This window comes from Microtus oregoni, unplaced genomic scaffold, assembly GCF_018167655.1.
Source record: "Microtus oregoni isolate MIOR12 unplaced genomic scaffold, Mior012 000024F_ref0000369, whole genome shotgun sequence".
NCBI lineage: Eukaryota > Metazoa > Chordata > Mammalia > Rodentia > Cricetidae > Microtus > Microtus oregoni.
The window spans coordinates 12,932,501-12,943,305 of record NW_024543083.1 but is presented as its reverse complement, the minus strand read 5'-3'; the positions used below and the strand labels follow the sequence as shown (position 1 = coordinate 12,943,305).

At 40.0% G+C, this 10,805-nt stretch overlaps 1 pseudogene; it reads left to right on the top strand.

Moving 5' to 3' along the window:
• The first annotated feature begins 10,087 nt into the window (after window positions 1-10,087).
• On the top strand, window positions 10,088-10,535 carry LOC121462154 (annotated as a pseudogene).
• The last annotated feature ends 270 nt before the right edge of the window (window positions 10,536-10,805 follow it).

Genomic DNA, 10,805 nt, shown 5'->3' with positions numbered 1-10,805 from the left:
TCAGCAGCCTCCGTTCTAGAGCAGTCCCGGTTCCTTGTAAGAAAAACAGGAGACAGAGCTTAAAAGCCAGCACGTGTTAGGACTCTCAAAAGATCAAAGTGAAAAGTGTGGGGGCGAAGGAAACACTATGATCCATGACGAACTACCCAGAATGTTCCACAAAGCTCTGCTAGTCCTGAGGCCATATGAAATATTTTCAGATAAATTCCGTAGACAGCCCTTGCTTAGGCGGGCCCACAAGAATGAGGGGAGCATAGTTACTAGTTTCCTCCCCTGTTCTTGTGACTGATCAAACTTTCCCAAAGGAAGTCTGTCCTTCCCACGTTCCCTGTGTCTCCTAAGTCACTTAGCATGGCACAAAACAGAGCTCTCGCTGTATCGCATCCTCTGTCACGTACTTGAAGTGGGATAAGACAGAGAAATGACCCTCCAGCTTGTAGTTGTGGCCACGAGAGCCCAGTGCATTCAGTCTGGCCAGTGGATGCAGGGTGAAGCAGGTGACTAATGGACCATAGGAGGCAAGGGGCAATCACAGTCTGAGCTGATGTTCATTGTCCTTCCCCAATCGTAGAACGGGAGAGGGTTTTAAGGAAAAAGCTATTAGTACCTGGCTCCCTTTCCTGTTGCCATACGGTGTGATCACGCTTCTCTCTGTCTCTGAGGATCCTCAGGAAGGGTTACCATGAAACCACTACACTGCAGAAGGAGGCTATTTTCACACTAGAGCAATGAGAAGATACTCACAATGAGAACCTTCCTGACACCAGAGGCTGGTACTCCAGAGACCAGCATGCAAAGACTGAAAACACATGGTGGTGTTTTAACTCTCTGCACTGCTGCAGGACTCTTCAGAGTCGAGGGATACTGGAAGAAGATGCAATCTGCAATGGCCCAACCTTAAAAGGTACGTGACATCACCTAAACACACATCCCAGGCGGTGCCACAACATCCGTTTGCTTGTGTCATAGAACGGAGGTTCCATGGCCCAGTGGCGACCTAAGAAACTGCTCTCACCTAAGCCCAATTATCATAAGGATGTCTTGAGAGAAATGATTTCTGTGATATTCAAACCTTCCATTTCTGTCTGAGGCTCTAGTTCTGATCCTCTGAGAATGTTGGCAATCACATTTAAGTAAAGATTAAAGAAAAATGAAAAATAATTTGAGCCAATTATCTCTCTGGGCCCCATCATACCTCTCAGATCTCATTAAGCTCCTTATCATGCTGGCTAGTGATGGAACTCTTCCCACTGCCCGCTGCACTGCTGGATTTGAATTAACTGGTCTTGTTCAAAGAATGGATCGTTATGTTATCAGTTTCATTAGTATAAATTACATAGTGTCGTAATTTATACTCTGGAAGCTGCAGCAGGTATTATGAGAACAAATTTGATCAAAGCCAATGCTAATGCAAGGAAAATATAGTATACTCATGACTCCTTCCTCCATGGCAGTGGCTAAGAGAATCAATGTCTTTAATGAACTTCATGAATATGCTGACTTCATTTCTGAGAGAGGTCAGTACAAAAGGCTGTGAGAGTTGCTATATAGGTTTGTGTGCTTTGAGATGAGAAGTTCATCCTTGTTTAAGATCACTAGCTAGACATGGATGGCTCTCATTTACTTTAGCCCAAGACACTACCTTCTAAAGGATGTGAAGGCACTTTCCTTGTCCAATTTTTTTCTCTGAATATTTGGCCCAGATACTGAAATGCCTGAAAGGTTCAAGTGCATCCCCCATTCTTTAATTACTTTTCCTCATTTTATGGCCCACTTTTAAACAGGCTGAATTGGGTGGCCAAAGTTTAACTACCCTGCTTATAAGGCTTTACCCTTGGTGGCTCTTGTATAATTGCTGTCAGATTTGTAGTGATCTTTTTCTAAATTTGGGGGGAAAGGTTCAAAATTTTAGTTAACCTTCATAATCTTACATTTAATATATATTTTTCATGGATGGATGGAGATGACTTTGGGTGTATTTTCCCATATGAAGACCGGTGTGGATAACTTCCTCTTTTAGGTTTTAGGCAGAAATATCGGGGTGATGAACTCATCCAAGGTGAGTTCACTGTGAATGGAGGAGGAGGGTCATGAGGCCCCACCTCTCTCTGAGGTACCACTGGCAATCAATGATTGCTGGAAGAAGAGCTATCAATTTTCTCCAATGGTGTAGCCACTGATACGTTGCCCACTCTCTAGTAAATAATAACACCCACAATTGCTCATGAAAACGATGCTAGCAAAACTCAGTGGGCTGCAAAAATATGCATGGAAGTAGGAGAGGGACTCATCAGGAAGAAGAAAGGCTTTAGTAGATGATGGAGGAGGGGTGACACTGGCAGTGTCCTCTCCCCTCTATACTCAGGTGTCAGGATTCCTGCTGTCCTGAAGAGTTGCTTCTAGTGTCACGGACACAATAGTAAAATGAACAATAAGAAAACATATCAAAAGACACAGTCTAAAAAAAAAAGACAGTGAAGAATAAAGAGGCAGGCCTGAATTGTTGGACACACCTTCATTAAATACTCTTCTGTGCGTGTGTACCTGCATACACACTAGTGACGTTAAAAAAAAAATCTGAGAATCAGACTACATGTGAAAAATAACCCAGTTCCATGATCCCCAAAGGGTTCTCTTTATGGAAAGGCGTTATTTAAAAGGAAAATAATTTTAAGGTGATAATATGTCAGCAGTAGGCTTAAGAATGCTGAAGAAGTTTTATTTTTATAAAGTAACAATAAGAAAAGGAGCTTTGACATATAAATGAACCATCTTATAATAATAAATGGAGCACTGATCACCTCGTCACCACAAATGTGTATTCCCTTAAGAGACCTTTGGGGTGAGTATTTGAGATTCCTGACTGGAAAGCTCTGCTCTCAAGCCCCTAGTCCTCAGGGGCACATATCATGCCCCACCCCCATCTACCTCAGCCCCAGTGACCAGAGAGCAAAATCCTCCTTGCCACCCCCAACCATCCTCTACCACATCAGCGACAACCACAGCACACATTCCACCTGCACCTGGAGGAAGAGTGACCACTAGAGTCACAGAGCCCACCTGCACTGATTGGAGGAAGTGCAAACCTTGGAACTACAGGCCCCATAGAGCCCACCTGTACCAATTGGATGAAGAGAGAAGAACCCAGAAAGCCAAGGTTCCACCTAAAATGGTTGGAGGAATAAATGGGTAGATGGCAGTGTAAGAATACTTTCAAAGCCGGGCGGTGGTGGCGCACGCCTTTAATCCCAGCACTCAGGAGGCAGAGGCAGGCGGATCTCTGTGAGTTCGAGACCAGCCTGGTCTACAAGAGCTAGTTCCAGGACAGGCTCCAAAACCACAGAGAAACCCTGTCTCGAAAAAAACCAAAAAAAAAAAAAAAAAAAACTTTCAAAAACATAAAGAGCAGTATGACAACATCAGAAACTAGTGCTCCCACAACAGCAAGATCTGAACATCCCAACACAGATGAAGCAGGAGAAAATGACCTTTAAAATAACTATGAAGATGATAGAGGTCATTAAAGAGAAAATGAAAAGTTTCCTTAAAGATATGGAGGAAAAGACAAAAAAAATGGAAGAAATCAATAAATCCCTTAAAAAATCAAACAAGTGAAGGGAAGAGTTCAATATTTAAAAATTGAAATAGAAGCAATAAAGAAAAAACACAATCTCAGGGAATTCTGGAAATGGAAAATCTAGGTAAACAAACAGGAACTACATATGTAAGGATGACCAACAGAGTGCAAGAGATGGAAGACAGAATCACAAGCATTGAATATATAACAGAGGAAATAGATTCATCAGTCAAAGAACGTGTTAAAATCAAGAAAATCTGTGATGCCATGAAAAGACCAAGCCAAAAAATAATATGGATAGAAAAGGCAGACCTATCAGAATTACACCTAACTTCTCAATAGAAACCATGAAAGCCAGAGAGTCCTGGACAGACATTCTACAGACACTAGGAAATTAAGGATGAGAACTCAGATTACTATGCAGAGAAAAGCTCTCAATTACCATAGATGGAGAAAACAAGATATTCCATGACAAAACCAGCTTTAAACGATATCTGTCCACAAATCCAAACCCTACAGAAAGTACTAGAGGGAAATCTCTAACCCAAGAAAGATAGCAACACCCATGAAAAACACAGGAAACAGCTAACCTCACACAAGCAAATCCAAATAGAATGGAAACACACAAACACTTCCACCATCAACAACAATAAAACCCAATATAAAAGGAAGTAACAATCACTGATCATTAATATCTCTTAAAAAATATCAATGGACTCAATTCACCTATAAAAAGATACAGGCTAACAGAATGGATTCAAAAAAGAACCTATCTTTTTGCTGCACACAAGATATAAAACTCAACCTCAAAGACAGACATTAACTCAGAGTAAAGGGATGGAAAAAGATATTCCACTCAAATGGACTTAAGAAACAGGCAGGTATAGCTAGGTTAATAGCTAACAAAATAAATTTCAGACTGAAATTAATCAAAAGAGAGGGAGAGGAAAATTTCATATTCATCACAGGGAAAATCTATCAAAATGAAGTCTCAATTCTGAACATCTATGCACCAAATACAAGGGTACCCACTTTTGTAAAAGAAATATTACTAAAGCTTAAAACTGTTGAAATAGGAGCGGCGAACTGCGTCCCCAGCACCCGGCCACCCGCACGGCTAGCTTTACCTGAAATAATTACACAGAAACTGTATTCTTTTAAACATTACCTGACCCATTAGTTTCAGTTTCTTATTGGCTAGCTCTTACATATCGATCTAACCCATTTCTATTAATCTGTGTAGCCCACGAGCTGGCTTACCAGGAATGATCTTAACCTGCGTCTGCCTGGAGTGGGAGAATCATGGCGATTCCTTGACTCAGCTTCTTTCTCCCAGCATTCTGTTCTGTTTACTCCACCCACCTATGTTTTAACCTATGAGGGCCAAGCAGTTTCTTTATTGCTTAACCAATGAAATCAACAGATAGAAAGATGACCCTCCTCCATCATAAAACACATGTCAAGCCCCAAATACTAATAGTGGGAGAGTTTAACACCCCATTGGACAGATTTGCCAAATTTAACAGAAATTTAACAGAAAAATAATGGAAATAACAGATGTTGTAACTCAAATGGACTTGGCATAGAACATTCTACCCAAATACAAAAGAATACACCTTCTTCTCAGCACCTCATGGAACCTTCTCTAAAATTAACCACAAATTTAGTAACAAAAAACCTCAATACAAATATAAAAGTTGGAATAACCCCTGGTATCTTACTGGATCACTGTGGCTTAAAGTTAGAATTCAACATCACAAACTGCAGAAAGCCCACAAACCCAGGAAATTGAACAATGATCAACTGAATCATCACTGGGTCAAGGAAGAAATAAAGAAAGAAATTAAAAACTTCCAAAATTTCAACAAAAATGAAAGTACCCAAGTTTATGGGACTCTATGAAAGCAGTACTAAGAGGAAAGTTCATAGCACTAAACGCCTACAGAAAGAACATGGAGAAATCTGACACTGGTGATTTAACAGCACACCTGAAAGCTCTAGAACAAAAAAAAAAAAAAACTAGACTCACGCAGGAGAAGGAGATGCCAGGAAATATTCAAATTGAGGACTGAAATTAATAAAATAGAAACAAAGAGAACAATAAAAAGAATTAACGAAACAAAGAGTTGGTTCTTCGCGAAAATCAACAAGATAGACAAACCTTTATCCAAATTAACCAAAAGGCATAGAGAATATGTAAATTAGCAAATGAGAAATTGAAAGGGAGACAGAGAGTAGACACTGAAGAAACCCAGAGAATCATTAGGCCATACTTTTGGAAATGTAAAAGAAATAGACAATTTTCTGGATAGGTACCACATACCAAAATTAAACCAAAATGAGATAAACAATTAAAAAGACCTATAACCCCTCAAGAAAATATAAGCAGTCATCAAAAGTCTCCCAACCAAAAATATCCCAGGGCCAGATAGTTTCAGCACAGAATTCTACCAGAATTTCAAAAAAGAGCTAACACCAATATTCCTCAAATTGTTTCACACAATAGAAATAGTAGAAGGAACATTGCCAAACTCTTTTTACAAGGTTATGGTTGCCCTGATATGCAAACCACTCAAAGATGCAACTAAAAAAGAGAATTACAGACCAATCTCCCTCATGAACATTGATGAAAAAAATAATAAAATACTGGCAAACTGAATCCAAAAACACATCAAAGAATTATCCACCATGACCAAGTAGGCTTCATCCCAGGGATGGTTCAACATATGAAAATCAGTCAATACAATCCACCATATAAATAAAGTGGGGCAAAAAGCCCCATGATCATCATTGGATGCTGAGAAAGCCTTTGGCAAAATCCAACACCCCTTCATCATAAAGGTCTTAGGTACAAGGAGCATACCTAAACATAATAAAGGCGATAAACAGCAAGTGAACAGTCAACATCAAACTAACTGGAGAGAAACTCAATGTGATTTCTCTAAAATCAGGAACAAGACAAGGCTGTCTACTCTCTCCATATCTATTCAACATAGGATTCAAGTTCTAGCTGGACCAATAAGACAACAAAAGGAGATTAAGGTGATACAAACTGGAAGAGAAGTCAAACTTCTACTATTTGCAGATGATATGATATTATATATAAGTAACCCCAAAAGTTCTACTAGGGAACTCCTACAGCTGATGAACACCTAATGTGGAAGGATACAAGATTAACTAAAAAAATTCAGCAGCCCTCCTATATACAAATGATAATGGGGCTAAGAAAGAAATCAGAGAAATCTAAACTTTTGCAATAGCCCAAAATAAAGGAATATCTGGGGTAATTCTAACCAAATAAGTGAAAGACCTGTATGACAAGAACTTTAAGTCTTTGAAGTAAGAAACTGAAGAAGATATCAGAAAACTGAGAGATCTCCCATGCTTTGGGATTGGTAACAATAGGGGAAAGGATGCTTGAACCGGCCTTCCCCTGTAATCAGATTCATGACTATCCTAATTGTCATCATAGAGTTTTCATCTGGTAACTGATGGAAGCAGATGCAGGAATCCACAGCTAAGGACTGGCCCAAGCTCCAGGAGATTATATGAGCAAGAGGGTTTCAAGATCATGATGGGGGTATCCACAAAGACAGATAACCCAAGCCTGTGGGAGCTCACAGACTCTGGACCTACAGCTAGGGAGCTGGCATGGGACCAACCTAGGCCCTCTGCATCTGGGTGACAGTTATGCAGCTTGGTCTTTTGTGGGGTCCCTAGCAGTGGGACCAGGACCTGTCCATAATGCATGAGCTGGCTCTTTGGAACTTATTCCATAAAATGAGATGCCTTGCCCAGCCTAGATGCAAGGGTGTGGAGCTGGTCCTGCCTTAACAGGACATGCTTGATAGGACATGCTTTGTTGACTCCCAAGGGAGGTCTTATTCCTTCTGAATGGAGATGGAGGAAGAATGGATGCAAATGGGGTAAAAAGGAGGTGTAGGGGGAAATGGGAGGAGAGGAGGGAAGGGAAACTATGGTTGGCATGCAAAATGAATGAATAAATAAATAAATAAATAAATAACCCCCCCCCCAAAGACCAATCATGCATATAGGCCAAGAGATAGCTCAGTTGTTGGGAGCTCTCTTGTTGGATGCTTTTGTAGATGACATGGGTTCAATACACAAACCGACATGGAGGCTTTCTAACACCTATAACTCCAGAGAAACTGACACCCTCTTCTCACTTTTGTTGGCACCAAGCACATACTTGGGCACCTACAAACATACAAGCAAAGCACTCATACAAACAGATTATAAATAGATAAATCCATAAAAGATCAGTCTGTGACTTAAAGACTGAGCCAAACCAAATGGACAGGATCTTACTGTAGGTATTTGTCTTCCATAGCACACTAAGAAAGTATACAAAAAACAAAAACAGAGTTTGAAAATGATAGGGGCCTACAAGGAAGAAAAACAAACCAGGATTGGCCTTCATTCACACCATTGTGCATTTGGGAGGCATTTTCATGTTTCAAGGCAGAGGGTAACAGAGTTACATAATCTCCAGGAGTTTGGAAGATATATGTTAACATTTGGGATAGAAATATGGCTAACATTTCTAGTCCAAAACGAGTGGGAAGTTGACAGAGACAACTTTGGATTTGTATAGATAAGCCTCTTGTGTCTTATCCCTCACATATACATGAAAGAAAAATACCCAACAGTGAGCAAGAATAGTAAGAAGGATGAAGCTGAACAATTCCCAGGACTCACATGTGACTTGAGCTACTAGGGAAGAGCTTTGTCACACTCAGTGGAACCATCAGAACACCCTGACTAAAGTTCTTCAGACTCGTTGGACAGGAAAATTCCCCCTAGACTGAGGCTTCTCTGGACCCACAAGCTGACAGGCACATCTTGAGAGGACGCTAAGTCAATTATGCCCAGGTCAGAGTCAACTCTGACAGCATATTAATGAAACACAGCCAATGAACAAACAGCATAAAATTCTCTTTCTGCCATCCAACCAAAATTTATGAGGCATGCAACGATGTGGGCCAATATAACTCACTGGCAGTTGTAAGTCAATGTATAGAAAGAGACCTATAAATGACAGGGAGAAGAGAGCCCAAAGAACACACAAAACACTAATTACACAAGCCCCATATGCTCAAGAACATTGAAATGAATATGAATATCCTACGAAGACAAGTTTTAAAACAGAACGGAACCTGTGGATAAGTTCAGCATCAGAAGAAAAGCATGCTGGCTGTCAGGAAAAGAAAACAAGGCTGCAAGCAAAGGCCAGCAAACTGGAAGACATGGCTCCCAAGCTGATTTCAAAATAAAGCACAGAGATATACAAAGATAAAGGTAACAAATAAGTATTCACAGTACACCATCTAACGTATAGATAAAGGACTAAGAAATATAAATTCCACAAACAAAGCCAAAATATTTCCAAGATTGGAGAAAAATATTTTAAATTCCATGAGGCTAGGGAGGTAGCTCAGCTGATTCAGCTGATAGAGTACTGACCTAGAAAATTCAAAGTTCTGGGTTCATTCCCCAGAAATAGATATATCTGAGTGTAATAGTGCACACCTTGATTTCTAGGCACTAGGCAGGTGGAAACAGTAGGTTCAGACATTCAAGGTCATCCTTGATCACCTACTGAGTTTGAGGCCAGCCCAAAATGCATGGCACTCTCAGTAACAACAATAAGAGAAAGCTCACCAAATCCCAAACATAATAAACACAAAAGCCTTCTGCAGCAGCCACAATCGCACTGGTTAACTCTAATCATGAAAAGAGAAATCTTCCCAGCATCCAAGGATGAAGGGGTGGTGGGCACATCACTCATCGTAGAGAAAGCAATTCTCAGGCATCGTGAGCCGGTAGAGTGCAAGAGAAAGGCACAACGGCACACAAGAAAAAGATGAACATGTGGGTATACATGAGAAACCATGACAGGGGGACGAGAAGAAAAATAAATAAATAAATAAATTAGGTGTAATGAAGAAGTGACACATTGCAAAGGTATTGCTGTTGTATCCAAATGGACTATGTAGAGGCAAAGAAGAGATGGTTGAAATGAAAACAAAAAGTTTGAAATGAAATATACAGTAAGTCAAATTAATTACATCTCAGATTATAAGATAAACTATTAATAAACTTTTAAACATAGTAACAGACAATAAGCAAGAAAAGAGAGTAAAAGGAGCAAAGCATTGGTGAGGTGTACAATAATTTTAATAGCTTTCAAGGTACTTAGGGGTGTTCAGTAAAGAAGAGAAGAAAGGGGACAGCAGAAAAAAATACATGAACATCTAGTGGCTAAGAATGAGCAAGACACAATATACGAAATTTTTTAAAAAAATAAACGAAGCCCAGTGTGGTGCCATACACCTCTAGTCCCAGCACTTAGAGGGCAGAGGAAGTCATATCTCTGAGTTCAAGGTTAGCCTGGTCTACAGAGTGAGTTCCAGGACAGTTTGAGCAACATGAAGAGACTCGGTCTTAAAAAGAAAAGAAAAAAAGGATTCTTTGAGCTTCAGATCCAAGATGAGATGGCGGGAGGAGCTTGAAGAGATCTGCAAATGTGAAATGTAAAACTTCCAGGTTGATGAAGCTGATTTCTTGACTTGGCAAAGGCTTACTTACTGTTTCTGACAACACTGTACATGATAAGGAGGACTTCAGAATTGAAATCAACCTTCCAGCTGAGTGCCCATTCAAATCACCCAAAATCACATTTAAAACAAAGATCTGCTACCCTAATGTTGATGTGAAGGGGAAGATCTGCTTACCAGTAATTACTGCTAAACCTGGAAGCCAAGCTGTCCAGTTCTTCATACTGGGGAAATACCAGTATGTACTGGGGAATGACCCCAGACTGAGCATCCACTGAGCTGACCTAACTGAAGAATACTCCAAGAATGATTAAAAAAAAATCTGTAAGAATGCTTAAGAATTTACAAGGGAATATCAGGGAAAGAGACCTCTGGACTAAAATCTGCCGTGAGTGATTCCAGCAAGTTTGAGCAGAGACCACATGCCACTCTCTGGCATCTGCTTGTGGCAATTGCTAACTTTCTACAGTTTTCTTAATCCAAAGTGGTTTAGGTATCCTATAAAGAAGGATTTTAAAAAGTTCAGATGTTCCAAATAAATTAATCAATAAATAAACCGACACATGATATCCTATTAAACTCGGAAATTTGTTCATTATAACACAGCTAATAATGGGAGGAAATTCCCCCTTTCTGTCTGGAAAGGACAG